Consider the following 12,689-nt stretch of genomic DNA (forward strand, 5'->3'; position numbering starts at 1 on the left):
TTCAAAAACCAAAAATGGTTTGGATGATGTGGGGGGTTTTGTTTTGCTTTTTCCCCAATTTGGGACTAACTGTTTTCCGGTGCTGGTAGAAGGTTTTGGCGGGGTTGGCCATTCTTGGCAGAAGTTTTTCATGATCTTGCTCTCCTGGATGGGGAGAAAAGCTTGAAAAGGTGACCCCCCCCAAAAAAAGGCTCCAACACCAGGAGCTGGAGAACAGAACCCCAACTTGTTGGCTTAAAACCAACGAGACTTTAAAAACAATCGTTTTTCAGGGGGGATCTGACTTGTGATTTTTTTTTTTTGGTCACTTGCAATTGGCCACGTGGGATAGAACCAGCTTGGGCAGGATCCAGATGTTAGCCCATCTAGAGAGGCCTGGCAGTGGCTCATACAAAGCAGCTGTGGGAGTTAGGGACAGGAGAGTGATTTTCTGAAATTACACCTAGCAAGGGAAGGAGCCGGGGAAATGCAGTATACCCTGGGGAATCAGGGACGCTCACGGGGAGGCCACAATGACGCTGCTCAGGAGTTTTGCTCTGACACGCTCAGCCCTCGTGGAACAGAGCCCCCGGCCTTCCCCTCCACGGGCACTGACTTATTTTTCCCCGTAGATGCTCCACCCTGTTCGGCCCTTAGCCCCTACTCTTGTTCCACCTCTTTCCCAGGGCACCAACTCCTCACCGCGCTCTTCACCCTTGTATCTCTCCAAAGCCAGCCAGCCAGAGCGGGGTGGCACCTCCTCCCACCTCACAAGGACCCCTTGCTGCAACTGTCATGAGTAAGTATCGGGGAGTGAACCCCTCTGCTAGAGCTCCCCCAGGCCGGGATCTCAGTGTCTGAGGGCGGGGGGGATTTGCTGGGGGGTGTCTCTGTTTTGCGCTCTCCCAGCTCCGCTCTTCTTTCTCTGTTAATCCTCCTGGGGTGGAAGCCACCTTCCAGCTCTCCGCTGACCTGCCTGTGCCCCTCTCCTCTCTCTGCCAGGCCTCTGCCTTCACTGGGAGCTCTCGCTGGGGTGGGGCTGCTGCGGACTCTGCTCTGAGCTCTGCCTGCGTATGGGGGAGCTGCACTGGAGCCCCTGGAGGGGTCAGGGACCGCAGGGAGAGCCAGCATCTTGCAGGGTTTCCTATTTCACACCGATCTCTGCAGCATTGCTGCACCCAGGGCCCACTGCGCTGGGAGAACCATTGAGGGCCTGACTCTGGGGGGTGGCTTTGCCAGGAGCTGTGTCCTCCAAGAATCGGCCCAGAGATGTCTGGAAACTAGGCCACGGTCTGAGATTGACTTGCTTTCTGATACCTGTTGCTCCCAGGCTTCCCCCAGCTGCTCTTGGCCAGCGGATGCAGCTCTTTGTCCCCATCTAGTGGCCACATCCCAGCTTTTCGCTCCCTCTTGCCTTTCTGTCAGTGAGCTCAGCAGTAGGCAAGGCGCTGTAGAAGACACTGTGAGGGGAGGAGAATTAAATTCATGGAGGTGTTGCCGGCACCCAGTGCCAGAGGCGAACAACAGCAGGGGGGGTTTGTTACCCGGTATGCGTCACTTAATAATCACAACGGGGTGGAGAAGCAGAAAAGTTTATTTGCAGCTGCAAACAAGGTACAGGGGGAATAGAATTTTAAATTTTGCACATTAGAGCAGGTCATTACACACACTTTTATATTCCTTAATGCGACTGCACTACACATTAGCTAATTAAAACTTTGCACAAATATTTTGCTTTTTTTATATGGGTTACAACAATGTTTATTTTTTGCAACTTTTAACAAGCATTTTTAGCAACTTAAACGACCAGCACATCTTGTTTGGCCTTGTAGCTGTTTTTTTTATTATTTTTAACTTGGCGTTAGCAAACTTTACACTATGAGGCATTATATGCGGCTGCTACATTGTTTTAAGAGCAAAAGAGCTTACTCAAACCAGCCAGGCCTGAATTTTATTAAGGGGGATTGAGAAGAAGCTCTTAGGGCTTTAGCAGGGAGACTTTTTTGACCTTTATGGCCTTTTATTTTTTTACTTTAACTAGTGGCCATGTCCTGGGGTTTTTAACATTTTTTTTTGAGACTATTTATTTTTATTGCTTGAGTTTTTTTATTTTTATTTACTTACTAGCGGGCTATGCATAAAATTAAGATTTTTAAAACTATGCAAAATAAGCATTTTTACCAGGACTATATATAACATAGTAAATATAACATGATTCATACAGGAAAAAAAACTTAAATAATAGGCTAAATAACTTATTTAGCTACGGGGAAAGGCTTCAACTAGAAAATAGAGAGCTTAGCTAATTTTCTCTAGTTTGCTGATGAATGCTCTTTGCTAGCTGCTTTAGGCGTTGGAAATCATTACATAAGCGGTGAACTATTTATAGGCCGTGTTTTTTTAAACATAATTTTAAAGGGACTGAGCTTTAATTTACCCTCTGGGAGAGCACGGCTGCGGAGCAGAACTAGGGGCAGGGCATCAGGCCACCGTAGGGAGGCCTCCTGGCATACTTTCGAGAGATGTTGCTTAAGGGTCTAATTGATCCACTTCACTACCCCACTGGCTTGAGGTCTCCAGGGTGTATGGAGTTTTCAGGGAATCTGTACGGTGTCTGAGATGCTTTGGACGATTTTTGACGTGAAGTGTGTTTTATTGTCAGATTTTATTCACTGGGGAAGTCCAAAGGGAGGAATAATCTTTTTAACAAACTTGAGAGCCACTGTCCTGGCAGTGCAATTGCTACATGGAAAGGTTTCTGACCATCTGCTGAATCCATTTACTATGACAAGGAGATACTTGAACTTTTGGGTCCGGGGAACCTTAGCAAAGTCTATTTGCCACACCCGTCCGGGGCCTGGAGTGGGTTCCAGGGCCGCTGGTGGTACTGGGTGTCCTGATTGGGGGTTATTCTTTTGACAGACTAGGCATTTTGTTTGTACTTGGGCAGCTAGGGCTCTGAGTCTGGAGGTTATGAAGTACTTTTTTATTACTTGGATAAGTGCCTCCCTGCCAGCATGAGTGGTTTGATGTAATTTTTGTAATACTGGCAGAATTAGGCCCTTTGGTAAGAGGACTTTCCCTTCTGGGGAATGAAGCCATCCCTCCTTTTCCTGGAGACCAAGTTTGTCAGCTAGCTGTTTCTCCTCCCCAGAATACTGAGGGGTCGGGAGCTTCCCCACTGATGGGATAAGGGCATGCATATAGGTGTTTTTAGTCTGAGGGAACATCAGGGTGGCAGCATGCTTTGCCTCTTTATCTGCCCTGGCATTACCCCTGGTCACATCTTGATCCTCCCTCTGATGGGCCTTATAGTGTCCCACTGCCACTTCCAAAGGGAGTTGCACTGCCTCTAGAAGCCGGAGGATTTGGGGCCCGTACTTGACTGGGGAGCCTTGGGCTGTCAGCATTCCCCTCTGCTTCCACAGGCCAGCAGGAGCATGCAGCACCCCAAAAGCATATTTGGAATCAGTGAAAATATTGACCTGGTTTTTTTTTGGACAGTTCGAGTGCACGGGTCAGGGCCACTCGCTCAGCCAACTGGGCAGAGGTCCCAGCGGGCAAACTTTCAGCTTCCACGGTGTCACTGAGGGTTACAATAGCATAACCCGCCGTTTTTTGCTCATTTATTACCACGCTGCTACTATCAGTGTACCACTCATAATCTGCATTTGGGAGGGGCACATCCTTCAAGTCCGGGCGGCTAGAATATTGGGCATCTATGATTTTTAAACAGTCATGTTTCTGTTTCTCAGTTTTTGGTAAGAGGGTGGCAGGGTTAAGGGATGGACAAGGCTGCAGCGTGACCTCAGGGTTCTCTAAGAGCTTTGCTTGGTATCTTGCCATACGCGCTTGTGTGAGCCAGAGGCCGCCCTTAACATCCAGTAAAGCGCGTACCATGTGTGGTGTAAAAACCTGTATTGTTCCCCCTAGTGTCAGTTTCTCTGCTTCTGCCAGGGTCAGGGCGGTGGCTGCCACTGCCCGCAGGCACGCTGGCCAGCCCTTGGCTACTTGGTCCAGTTATTTCGAAAAATATGCCACCGGACGTTTTCATGCTCCTAGCAGCTGTGTGAGTACTTCCAGGGCCACCTCCTTTCGTTCATGTACATACAACTGAAATGGCTTGGAGAGATCTGGCAGACCTAGAGCCGGGGCCTCCATTAGCTTGTTTTTTAGGATTTTAAATGGCCTGTCAGCCTCTGGGGTCCAATGAAAGGGGTCATGGTCTGCTCCTTTTACACAGTCATACAGGGGTCTAGCCTATAGTTCAGACTCTGGGATTTATATTCTACAGAAGCCTGCCATCCCCAGAAATGCTCTGAGCCGCTTGCGATTACTCGCGATAGGAACTTGGCATATGGCTTTTATTTTTTTATTTGAAAGCTGGCGTTCCCCCTGCTGTATGTAGAACCCGAGGTACTGTACCTGCGGGAGAGCAATCTGAGCCTTACTTCGTGCTACCCGATATCCTTGGAGTCCCACAAAATTCAGGAGACTCACGGTGGCTTTAAGGCAGGGAGTTAAGCCTACAGTGGCAATTAACAGATCATCTATGTATTGCAAAAGGAGGGCTTCTTTATTATCCCACTCCTCTAGGTCCCTGGCCAGAGCCTGGCCAAAGAGGGTGGGGGAATTTTTAAACCCCTGGGCTAACACTGTCCAGCAAAGTTGCTTTTTAACTCTGTGCCGGTCCTCCCATTCGAAGGAGAAAATCTCCTGTGCTGAGGTGTCAACTGGGATGGCAAAAAAAGCATCTTTTAAATCAAGAACTGGAAAATGGGTAGACTGTTCCCCTATAGAAGCCAATAGGGTATAGGGGTTAGGGACAAGAGGGTGCAGAGTCTTAACCCGTTCATTAACTGCCCTTAGGTCTTGTAGCAGCCGGTACGTGCTATCAGGTTTCTGTACGGGTAAAATGGGAGTGTTCCAGGCTGACTGACATTCCCGGAGAATACCGTACGTTGGAAATCGATCTGTGGTTTCCTGTAACCCCTTTTTGGCTTCCTTCTTGATTGGCTATTGCTTTACCCGCACCGGGCCTTTCCTGGGTATGAGCTGGACATGAATGGGGGTTTGGTGAGTAGCTTTTCCTGGGATCCCTGATGCCCACACAAGGGGATACACTTGGACTTCCCGCTTGTCCCATTTTGGGGCTTGCATTGCCGAGGGTTCAACTGCAAGGGTCATAATCTATGCATTTTCAGGGGGTAAGGTAAGGGTTATTTCATCGGGAGTAAAATGCAGGGTGGCACCTAGGCGACACAGCAGGTCCCATCCCAGCAACGGTGTTGGGCATTCAGGGAGCTATACCAGCTTATGGGATATGGTTTTGTTTCCCAAAGCACGTTCTGCTGGGGCATACACTAGGCACTTGGTATCTTTGCCTGTGGCTCCTGTCACAGTGAGGGAGTCTGCTACTGGCAACTGAAGCGGTTGATTTACAGCAGTTCGCGCCGCTCCAGAGTCCACTAAAAAATCTATTTCTTCTTTTCCCACCCGCATTTTTACTCGGGGTTCCGGGGGTTGGATGATCTGTTTTCCCTGACACCCTTATTTTTGGTTTTTTATTGCCATAATAGAGGTACTTCCCCTTTTCTTTTTGTTTGGGCACTTATTTTTTTCGTGTCCCTCTTGCCGACACAGGGCACACTGATTGGGCCCCAGTCGTCTTTTTCGCGGGCCTGGACGTCCGTGTCCACGGCCCCCTTTTTTTTGTTTACTTTCCTTCGTGCCTGCCTGCATTGCCGCTACCATTAATTTTACTTGCTTTTTTTTTTTTACTTTTTTTAAACTATGCACTTGATTTGCTGCTTCCAAAATCTGTGCCATGGTCATACTTATCAAATCCTCCTTTTTCTGTAGCTTTCTCTTAATGTCGGGGGCTGCCCTGCTTGTAAATACTCCTTTAATAATTGCCTCAGTTTGTGGATTATTAGGATCTGCATTGGTATATTGTTGGATCGTGTTTCGAATGCGCTGCAAAAAAGCTCCAGGGCTTTCCTTTGGATCCTGCACTACCTTCTATGGTTTAGTTTAATTATTCTGTCTGACAGCTGCGTGACGGAGTCTATACAGTAGCAGCTCCTTATAGGAGGTGAGGTGGGTCATAGCCTGATTGTCATTTGGGTCCCACCTAGGATTTTTTATAGGAACTTGATTATCTGGGATCGGGACATTGTTACGGTCTTGGTCATATTGCCTTTTCGCTTTTTTCCTTGCTTTAGCTATGACCTGTTCTTGTTTAACCTCAGTCAATAATGTTTGCTGAAGGACATTACAATCATCCCAGCCTGGCTTGTAGCTGCTAAGACATCCCTCAAAAACCGATACCAACTTGCTTGGGTTGATAGAAAATTCTCCATCCTGTGCTTTGAAAGCGGCCAGGTCCATAGGATTAAAAGGTGCATGAGTATAGACCTGCATGGTAAGAGCTTGTCCTTTCTATTGCATTAGGGGCGATTTTAGTCTTGGTAAGTAAGCGGTATAATCCAGCAGATGGAGCCTGAACCTCACTATGAGCTTCACTAGGAATCTTACTTTGAGCCTTGCTCTGTGTGGGTGTAGGGGCCGAAGAAGCCTCACTCTATGTGGGTGTAGGGACCGAAGGAGACACCGGATCTGCCATTACATTTGGGGTGGAGATCCAGGGACTGACATTAATTTCTACAGGGCCAATCGGGGTTAAATTACAGCATTGTAAAATATCAGTACGAGACTATAAGGTTATAAACAAGTAAGCATACGAATGCTTATTCTACTTCGCCGTTCGCTGACAGAACAGGAGTAACTGGAGGATTGTATTATGATTTAGTGATCCTCCAGGAGGCCACTGTTCTTGGTCCTCTAATTGGTACTGAGGCCAGTCAGCCGTACAAAATCGCTTCAATTTACCCTTAGTCATTGGATCTGTTCCAAATATCTTCCAATTTACTAAAATACACTCTAGGGGCGTGCATCATACCGTACCTCCCGTGCTCTGTTCCTGTCCCATAACTACAGGGTAACTGTGGGCGTCCCCAGGTTCCAACAGAGCATATAATCCGGATTTCAAAAGGTTCCTACCTTATCCAAGGGACCGGTTCCCCAACGTCGCCCGCAGCTGCTCCTCCCCTATATCCAAGGAACCGGTTCCTCACCATCTCCCACAGCTGCTTCTCCACTATGTGAGTGCGTTGCACCGTCGTGCCCTCCGGGGTCGATCAAACTGCGTCTCCTCTGAGGCCCCCAATGAACTCACTGGTGTGTGCTGGGCGTCGGTTGTCGCTGCAATCCTCGACCTCCAGAAGCGATCTGGGCAAGGCTAAATTGCATCCTCGTCACCCCACGTTGGGACTCCAAAAGCTGTTGCCGGCACCCAGTGCCAGAGGCGAACAACAGCAGGGGGGGTTCGTTACCCGGTGTACGTCACTCAATAATCACAACGGGGTGGGGAAGCAGAAAAGTTTATTTGCAGCTGCAAACAAGGTACAGGGAGAATAGAATCTCAAATCCTGCACATCATTGCAGGTCTTTACACACACTTTTATATTCCTTAACGCTACTGCACTACACATCAGCCAATCAAAACTTTGCACAAATACTCTGCCTTTCTTATATGGGTTAGAACAATATTTATTTCCTGCAACCTCTAACAAGCATTCCTAGCAACTTAAAGAACCAGCACATCCTGTCTGGCCTTGTACCTCTCTTTCCTATTATCGTTAACTTGGCGTCAGCAAACCTTACACTATGGGGCATTGTCTGTGGCTGCAACATTGTTTTAAGAGCAAAAGAGCTTACTCAAACCAGCCAGGCCTGAATTCTATTAAGAGGGGTTGAGAAGAAGCCCTTAGGCCTTTAGCAGGGAGACCTCTTCGACCCTTATGGCCTTCCATCTCCTCAACTTAACTAGTGGCCATGCCCTGGGGTCTCCAACAGAGGTAAATGGAAAAGGGGATGTAACCAAAGGTAGATGGGGCCAGACTAACCTGAGCTCTTTCTTTAAGCTGAGAACTGGTTGTTTAGAGAAGGGAAATGCAGCAGATCTAATATCCTTGGACTTCAGTAAAGCATTTGAAACGGTATCACGTGGGAAATTCTTAGCTAAATTAGAGAAGATGGGGATCAGTACAAGAATTGTAAGGCGGGTAAGGAACAGAAAGGAAGCCCTGCTGGCGCTGGGAATGGGTTTGGCTGGTGTGGGGTTGCAATTGGCGTGTTACTAATGAACGGTGAAGCCTTGAGTTATGGAGCTCACTCGAAGTGAGTGCCAAGGAAACCCGCACACCGCCCCGCTGTGTATCCTGTATCTGCCACAGAAGGAGTGAAGAGAATCAAGAGAGCTGTCTGGGGTGACCTAAGGCCAGAACCGCAGGGGGCTCTGGGGTGGGACTGAGGAGTATTGACAAAACTGGGCTAGCAGGGAGCTGCTGGTCGGGATTGAGGGGCATGAGATCTTTGTCTACAGTGAAACGGTTGTCCAATTCGGTTCCTAGTTTGATGTTTTTGCCTTCATCCCTCCACCTGCATGAGCAGCACAAACCTCTGTGCACTTGGCCTCTAACCCAGCCGCGGGGCTCTGTGCTTGTAGATTTCAACCATGCTTCGTACTTTGCTGTGAATATCACATTGCAGCTGCCAATGGGAGATGCTGCCAGGGATTTCTATGGAGCAGCAGATAGCCCAAAAGCCAGGGCTCCGACGGAGCCCCAGGACGACCCTGACAGCAGCGACATGGAGGAGATGGAGGTGGAGGAGATGGGAGAATGGGAGGGCGAGGAGATGGATGTGGATTAGAACATCTGGGATTTGAGAAGTGCTGGGTGTGCACATGGCACCATACGATGCACCCACACGAGAGGGGTTTCCTCACCTCTCACTGTTTACAGAGCTAGGCATCTCAGGGGTTCTCTTATATATATTTTATTATTCCTTTCTTCTTTGCACTTACAAACTTTGAGCAGATTTAGGGATGAATGAATGTTCCGTTTCCAGTGGTGTCTTCATGCCAACAGCTCTGGGATTCGGACACGATACGGGAACAGTAGGGTAACTTGCATCAAATCTCTTCAATCCAGACAGCGTGATCAGCATGGGCAGCAGGTATCATGGGGCTGTGGGCACTGAGGTTGCAGTGCCCCGGGGCTGAGGTCTCGCCCCCCGACCTCTGCTGTCCAGTGCTGGGGCTGTGGGCTGTGGTGAGGGTGCTTTGGGCTCCTGCGGGGGAGAGGTAGGTAGAAGGGGAGGGAGGCGGGCAGAAGGGGAGTGGCGGGACCTCAGGCACAGGGGAAGGGCCAGGGGCTAGGCTTCCTGGGTGGCCAACTCACTGGCAGCCCGTGCTGATCGGAGAGTAGACAAATAATCGTCAGGATTTGTGCTGACCAGGTCTAAGTCAGAGCAGCCTTGGGGCTGCTCTAATGTACATTCCGCTCCACATAGGCCCGGGTAAGCTGAGAATAGCTGTACTACAATGCCTTCTGGCCATGGGAAGCAGGGCAGTTGAGGCCTTTCCACCAGCCAGGGAAGCCTCTATCTGCAGGTATCCTCTGAGGGTATTGACCCTGTGACATTGCACTTCATAAGCTTTATAAAAATGTTTAAGTGTGAATATGATGTGACTGGAATATGCTTTATGCAAAAGGTCTCTAATAAGTTTTGTAATGAGACCTTACAAATCTACTGAGTGTGTTCATCCTATTTGGATGAATGTGTCATTCTTGTATCTGAAATTAGGAATATGAGATATCACTCTGAGGTCCTACTGTAGTTATGCAAAGTGTGGGCCATTAATGGTGGCTTAGAATCTTGATGGCTCCCATTAGCTAGGACAACTGACTGTAGATGGCTCTGTTCACCTGCAAGCCTTCACCGCATCCGTGCGGGCCAGTCCTGAAAGAATGGAGGGGGGCTCACAGGACATGTGAACATGTCACATGATACTTGAATCCGTCTTTAACCTGGTGCTTTTCCATTTAGAAGGAGGGGTGGAAACCCAGAGAGACCGTGAGAGGATTCCCGCCTTGTGCCAAAGATATCAAAGGGAGTGGAACAGAACAAAGGGGGCTGCCAGTCATAAGAAATCCCCGAGTTACCACCTGAGCTGGAACAAGGCTGTACCAGGGGAAAGGATTGGGCCCAGACTGGAGGGAGTCCAGTCTGGGAAAGAAGCTTATTGGAACATCTCTCAGGGTGAGATTTATCTGTATTCCGTTTCTTAATGTATTAGGCTTAGACTTGCGTGTTTTGTTTTATTTTTCTTGGTAACTTATTTGTTCTGTCTGTTATTACTCGAAACCATTTAAATCCTACTTTTTATATTTAATGAAATCACTTTTGTTTATTAATTAACCCAGAGTAAGTGATTAATACCTGGGGGAGCAAACAGCTGGGCATCTCTCCCTATCAGTGTTATAGAGGGCGGACAATTTGAGTTCACCCTGTATAAACTTTATACAGAGTAAAACAGATTTATTTGGGGTTTGGATCCCATTGGGAGCTGGGTGCTGGAGACAGGTGACCTGCTGAGCAGTTTTGGGTTCAAGTCTGCAGCGTTGGGGGTGTGGCCCCGACCTGGGTCTGTGTTTGCAGATGGCAAGCATGTCTGGCTCAACAAGGCAGGGTTCTGGAGTCCCAAGCTGGAAGGGAAAATGGGCTCAGAGGCAAATTCAGTACGTCAGGTGACAGGGCATTGCAGGTGTTCTCCTCACCCTGGTCGAATGCCTTGTGCGGGTTGTACCTGGAGGGTGCAGGGGTGGAATGAGCTGAGGACGTCTGCCCGTTTGAGTGATCCATAGCAGGCATACGAGGCACTTTTGGGGGAGCCTTGTCCAGGCCTGCCATGGGTCAGCTCTCTCAAACCACCACCCCTGGCAGCGCAAGCCTGACCTTCCAGCCCCCTGCAGGCCTCGCTCTCTGTGTACAGGTTAGTGATAGACACTCCCAAAGCCTCTGAGCGTCCCTCTGCAGTGCTCAGCCCGTTCCCCGGAGCACATGCAGAACTGTGACTCTAATCCCACAGGCACGGTCCACAGCAGCTTGTAAGATTCAGTTCAGGCCAACCACTCTATTGAGAACACAGCAATTAGATGCGCTGGAGCAGTGCAGATCACTCTGGTAACTTTCTGCAGCGAACTGCACCAAGGCAAGCTCCTTTGTGCACCAGTGCAGTGCGTCTGCTTTAGCGGTTTGCACCAATTCAACTGCACGGATGTCATGACATCGGCACAGAGGATTCCTAATGCAGACAGACCTGGATTCAATCCCCTCTGCCAGCTGCTAAACCCTCCTGGGGCCCAGTGATCAGATCCCAGGGCAGTAGAGAAATCCCATCCCCGACAGCCTCCAGCATGCCCTGCCCCGGACGACGGGGGGATACAGCAGGGTTCATGTTCACCGCAAACAGATGCCCTCTGCACGAGCACACGCTGTCTGGGCAGCGCTGCACCCTGTCCCATTGGACACCCTGGACAGGGACTGTTTCATGGTGCATGGCAAAGGCGACTTGGGTCCAAAGTGCTCAGAGGTGGGCTGAGGGGCTAATGTCAGTCAGATCGTCCCCACACAGAGAGTGCCCAGGTGCAGGGGTCTGGGAGGGAGCAGGAGGAGGGTCGGTGAGGAACATCCCCCAGGAATCCTCTGTCCAAGGGGCAGAAGCCAGACAGGCCGGGAGGAGGGAGTGAGCGTGGTAGGTCACGGGGGAATGGGATGCACGGAGATCGTAGATGAAGGGGAAGGGAGCGGGGCGGAAGCTGGGAACTCACCTGCCAGAGCAATGATGGCAGCGATCAAAGGAGACGATACAACTATCAGTGCAACCACAACTCTACGGGTTGGACTTTTCTTGCAGTTCCAAGGAGGGTCTAAAACAGACAGACCCGTCAGGCAGGGCTGGGAGGACACGTCTCACTGACAGCACCGGGGCTGGAGCTGCCTTGGAACATGCACCGTTCTGTCGATTGCTCCTTCCGTCAGACTCTCTGGGAGGGGAGCCAAGAGGGTCAGGCAGACCCCCCCACCAAGGGCAGATGGAGGGTCCATGGCTCCCTAGAGCTACCCTGGGGCTGTTACCAAGATCCGGCTCTGGCTGGGTAGCAGGGCCTCAGAGCAGCAGCCGGGCCATGGTAAGACGCAGCTGTGGGGAACTACAGACCCTCCCCCTGCTCTGGGCAGGGAGCCTGGGGGGAGGGATACGGACCTGGGGCTGCTCTCAGCCCCCCACCCCAGGCAAGTGGAGGGTCATCCACGGCTCCCTGCAACTGCCTGGACTCCAGCTGCCAGCCAGAGGTGGGGTGGGGGGACCTCAGGGGGAAGAGGAGGGGGAGGGGCGGGGCCAGTGACAAAAAGTGGGAGGGCCACGCCCCCTTCCAGCACCCCAGGCAGTCTCAGTGTCTCTCTCCAGCCTGCCCCCAGGCAGAGATGCCCCATTACCTCGGTTCCCTCCAGTCTCCAGGTGTCCATTGCCATTAACACACAACTCCTACAGCGGCTCTTCACTCTCAGCAACCCAGCTGCTGGCCCCATTGTCCCTCTCAGCGACACTCAGGCCACAGACGCTGCTGCAGGTGCTGGGCTGGGGTCGGCTCCTCTCGGTCTGAGTGGGTCCGATTTGGCGCAGCAAAGCCGAGGCAGAGGTCCTGGCCCTGGCTCCCCATCCCTGCTCCAGACTCTCCAGCCGATGTGAACCCGAGACAGACCAAGCAGAACAGGTCAGGGGTGGGGGAGGCCATTTGTGG

The 12,689-nt window shown here is 50.5% G+C and overlaps 1 pseudogene across 1 annotated transcript in view; it reads right to left on the reverse strand.

The window, feature by feature from the left end:
- Positions 1-12,477, reverse strand: part of LOC311531262 (C-type lectin domain family 2 member D-like) — an 88,296-nt pseudogene extending 75,819 nt beyond the window's left edge. The window contains exons 1-2 of the transcript in view: positions 12,385-12,477; positions 11,718-11,816 (exon numbers count right to left, since the gene is read on the reverse strand). The product of the transcript in view is annotated as a C-type lectin domain family 2 member D-like (transcript). The remainder of the gene's footprint in view (positions 1-11,717; positions 11,817-12,384) is intronic.
- Between the last annotated feature and the right edge of the window lie 212 nt (positions 12,478-12,689).

Source organism: Lepidochelys olivacea (genome assembly GCF_965140295.1).
Source record: "Lepidochelys olivacea isolate rLepOli2 genome assembly, chromosome: 14".
NCBI lineage: Eukaryota > Metazoa > Chordata > Testudines > Cheloniidae > Lepidochelys > Lepidochelys olivacea.